The 5,000-nt window shown below is 34.1% G+C and overlaps 1 protein-coding gene across 1 annotated transcript in view; it reads left to right on the top strand.

The window, feature by feature from the left end:
* The window catches only part of LOC137614355 (uncharacterized), a 283,239-nt gene that overhangs the window by 264,305 nt on the left and 13,934 nt on the right, over positions 1-5,000 (top strand).

Raw genomic sequence — 5,000 nt, 5'->3', positions numbered from 1 at the left:
CAGGGACGAGAGATTGGGAGGAATGCATAAACGCTATGTAATTGGCTGTAATGTTTCTTTATTTTCATTCCTCTCACTGATGCATTACATATTACAAAGCCGGCAGTTTCTTGTTACTGTTTTATCTAATGGAATTTTTTTTTTTTTTTTTTTTCAGTTGTTCATAATATGAGTAATGTAAATATTTCTTTACGGCAAGCTGAATGTTATTCTTAAAAATACAATAATATGAGAATATGAAACATAATACAACTGTAAGACATTAAAATATTACTACATTTTAGTCTGTAGCAAAATAATCTGCGAGATTGGTTTCTTTGCTTTGTGGAACGAACGAAGCAAAACTGATTTACCTTAACCTAAGATAGCCTTCTTGTTATAAGAAAATTGTAATCATCAAAATATGGGCACTTACTGAAGCAGGACTCTTGGAAACCCTCTTCTTAATTCCAACATTTAACAAGATCTCAACCCTTCCCCAGAGGGGCAAAGCAAGGGATAAAGTGGGATTATTATTATTATTATTATCATTATTACTAGCTAAGCTACAACCCTAGTTGAAAAACCAAGATGCTATAAGCCCAATGGCTCAACAGGGAAAAATTCCCCAGTGAGGAAAATAAACAAACGATATAAAAGATAATGAATAATTGAAATAAAATATTTTAAAAACATTAACAACATTAAAACAGATATTTCATATATAAAACTATAAAAGATTTATGGCAGCTGATTGTACTCTGAGTCCCTGTCCCTGTTGTTGGAGCGAGACAGTGAAAGGGGCGTCAACACAAACAATGAGACAGCAACAGAAAGTGAAAGGACAATTCAAAGGTGCGTCTGATTATGTAGCCAGTTGCATAGAGCTGTAGGACACTCGACACATTCTGAAAGGTTTCGAAAATACTCGCATAAACGCTATACTTAAACGAGTTTAGGCCATATTCGGGCAAGCGTCAATTTCTTCAGCAAATACGCCCGTTGGAAAAGGCGTATTTTTTTTTTTCTTTACCTTCTCGGGTGAAGTCAATTAAACTCTTCCATTGTGTTCGCTTGCCACAGAGCGAAATGAAACCCTCCAGGTCTGGACGTATATTCTTACAGATAAGATTTTATGAGAAATTATTTAAAAGAGAAAATAACTTTTCAGGGAACTTGTAGTGTGGAAACAAGAAATTTGTCAGTGTAAATATATTTCTTCGGTTCATTTTATGGGTATTTACATAAGCGTCTAAAAGTTTATTACCTCTCGTCTGACTGCTAATGGCCACTTGATACCAACTGCCGTAACTTTAGAAGGACTTCCAGAAATTATTTACACACGGTTTTATTATCCCAGCTGGTCTGGTAAATATCCTAAAATAACATTAAATAACAAAAGAAATCAATTTAACCCGGTGATGAAGTGTGGGGACAGAGGTAGATGGAGAGCGCTGGTCAGAGACATCGACCCTACATAAAGGTGGGAAAAGATGCAGACAAAGAACAACAACAACAACAAAGAAATTAATTATGCGGACCTTCTATAGTTATAAGGCTGTTTATGTAATCATAGTTCTCATTAAACAAAAAAAAAACATGAGCAACAAAGAAAATAATTCTGTGTACTGTTGATAGTTGTAAGATCATATGCTGAGTTTTCAACTAATTATTCTAAGATATGGTCGCTTCTGTTCAGGTTTATAATTATATGATATGTTCTGTATTCTTAGACGATAACACACATAGACACACACACACACACACACACACACACACATATATATATATATATATATATATATATATATATATATATATATATATATATATATATACATATATATATATATATATATATGTATATATATATATATATATATATATATATATATATATATATATATATATATATATATATATATATACATATATATATATATATGTATATATATATATATATATATATATATATATATATATATATATATATATATATCCATTTCTGAGTTTAGCTGTTTGCGTGTCTCGTTGATCAGCAAGACTGCAGTAGTCCGGGCTATCCATAATAGGTTGTTTGCTATGAGCTATCAGATAAAAGACTTCCACCATCACTAATCCATAGTTGGCGAGTGTGATGATGAAAACTGGCCAACCCCCAGACATGAATAAGGACATGTCTGCGGTCCTGTTGTCCTACAGTGCATTAGAAACGGCTGTATTTCTTTGTCTTTGCTGTTATATATATATATATATATATATATATATATATATATATATATATATATATATTATATATATATATATATATATATATGTATATATATACATATATATATATATAAATATATATATATATATATATATATATATATATATATATATATATATATATATATATATATGTATATATATATATATATATATATATATATATATATATATATATATATATATGTGTGTGTGTGTGTGTGTGTCAGTGCGTGTGTGTGTGTGTATAGATGCCTAACGTGTAAATACAGATAGAATTATCAAGTTATACCTTCAAGAACATCCGACCCCTCCACCGATGTTTATTTAATTTTCAATTTAAATGTCTTCATGTTGGTCGAGGGGGATTTGAGGAAAAAAAAAAAAAAAACAAACCTTTATTATCAATCAAGAAATTCAGCAGGTTATTCATATTGATGTTCTGCACTTTAGCATTAATCTAACGGTAGGATTTAACACGAGTCACATTTCCGTTCATTCTTTTTTTATTACCTTTTGCAAACTTCGTTGCGAAGGTTATGTTTTGATAGGCGTGCGTGTATTTATTTGTTTGTATGTATGTCTGAGTATTTGCAATTCGCATAACTCAAAAACTATTTGACCAAATCTCATTAAATTTTGGGGGATGATTGGCCATGGTCTAAGGACAATTTGATTAGATTTTGGGAGGTGATTGGATCAAAAGTCAAGGCCAAGGTCATGAAAAGGGTAAAACACGTCTTTTTACCATACCGTGACCATTTTTTATACAATTTGCTTAAAACTATCGTCAAAATATGCATAATTCAGTTGTTGATTTTATAATATACATGATATAGGCGAAGGTATGCGCTCTTACCAAGTGTCCGTTCTAGATATTTTATTTTTCTAGCGTTGAAAAGGGTTAAAAAAAGGATAATTACGTCATCAATAAAAAGAATTAATATTGAATCCTCAAAAAAATATTTCATTATTTTTCATTTTTTTTTATTCTTTTTGCATTGAGAAAGGTTGTATTTTCCATATCTTAATTTTCCGAATTAATTACGCCTTCAATAAAAAGAATTAGTATTGAATCTCTAATAAAATAGCAAATTGCATCAAGGTTAGAAACGCCTTCAAATTGATTGTTATTTTTTTCATTACTGTTTTTATGAACTTAACTAACAAAGACGATGAGGTTGTAGCGACCAAAGGAACTAACGAGTTGCTGTGCCTGATTGGTAACGTCTCTGCCTGGTGTTTGCCAGTCGGGTGTTCGAGTCCCGCTCAGACTTGTTAGTGCCATTAGTGTTTGCAACCTTACCATCCTTGTGAGCTAAGGTTGGGGAGTTTGGGGGAACCTATAGGTCTATCTGCTGAGTCATCAGCAGCCACTGCTGGCCCTCCCTGGTTCTAGCTTGGGTGGAGAGGAGGCTTGGGCGCTGATCATATAAATATATGGTCAGTCTCTAGGGCATTGTCCTGATTGCTAGGACAATGTCACTGTCCCTTGCCTCTGCCATTCATGAGCAACCTTTAAAATGCTTAAAGCGGGACTCAAACCCCAGTTTGGCAAATCACCAGGCAAGGAGGATACCACCAAGCCACCACATCCAAATATATATTATGACTAAAAAAGAAAGTCTTCTTGGAAGTGAAAACAAACGCGATTACTTACAAAACTTTCCACTAAGACATAATGTTACAGAGAAAAGTTACATTCACGAATAAATTTTCTGTTACATATTAATAATGATGATTTAAATTAAAATGTATGTGTCTATATTGTGTATTTGTGTATTATTATTCTCTTTTTCTCTCCTACTGGAGTCAATTATTTTTATTTTATTCCGATATTCACCAGCATTAGTGGCATCTTTCTCTCATTCGCGATATCTCTCTCTCTCTCTCTCTTCTCTCTCTCTCTCCCTCTTCCCTCTCTCCTCTCCTCTCTCTCCCCGTCTCTCTCTCTCTCTCTCTCTCTCTTACTTGTTTCTACAATTTTAAACTTTTCTAAGAAATCAGAGTTGAAAATAAATTAAAATCACAGTGAAAACCTTCTCAAAACCGCGCACAGGACAAAACTTCATAATATATACTTTATTTCAGATTCGTATCTCTTGATTTCATATTCATCGTACAAATAAGATAACTATTACTTAACGAAGGACGTCTTTGAAGATTATCCAATATATATAAGAGGGGATTTAATGGTTGAATATTTGCTATCTAGCAACCCATCGTGCAATTTTGTTTTCGCTGAATGAACTTACGTCTCACTCAGCTGTTTATTTGTTTGTTTTGATACTTTGCTCGGATTATTATCCTGATGTTTAACAATTCATAGTCATGTCAAGTGAAGGAATGAATCCTTATTTTGTGTCATTTCTCTTTAAACAATCGTCAAACACCCAGGGGAACTTTGAAAGTAATCAGTATTGCCATCAACTGATCAACAAAACAGCCAGCATCCCCGTTTTCGTCATCTCCCGCGTGGGTCCAGGTCAGCCGAGAAGGTTTGTGTGGGGTTGGAGAGGATGAGGGAGGGAGGGAGGGTAAAGGATATGAGAGCAGGGGGGTGAAAAGGGGGTGTTACTGAGAAGCAGGACCAGCAAAGCACAACTACACTACTTATGAGTTGCTGTTGTCGCGAATGGCGCTGGGAGGCTGTGGTGATAGACAAGGAGAGATGGGATGGATGCTGCAATCTCCTCCTCCTTCTCCTCATCCTCCTCTCAGAGGAGGCGACGGAGGAGGAGGAGGAGGCAAGGGAGCGAACGAAAGGAGGA

The sequence above is a fragment of the Palaemon carinicauda genome, chromosome 20 (assembly GCF_036898095.1).
Source record: "Palaemon carinicauda isolate YSFRI2023 chromosome 20, ASM3689809v2, whole genome shotgun sequence".
Lineage (NCBI taxonomy): Eukaryota > Metazoa > Arthropoda > Malacostraca > Decapoda > Palaemonidae > Palaemon > Palaemon carinicauda.
Note: the sequence above shows the minus strand (reverse complement) of the source record. Positions and strands in the feature narration are given on the sequence as shown.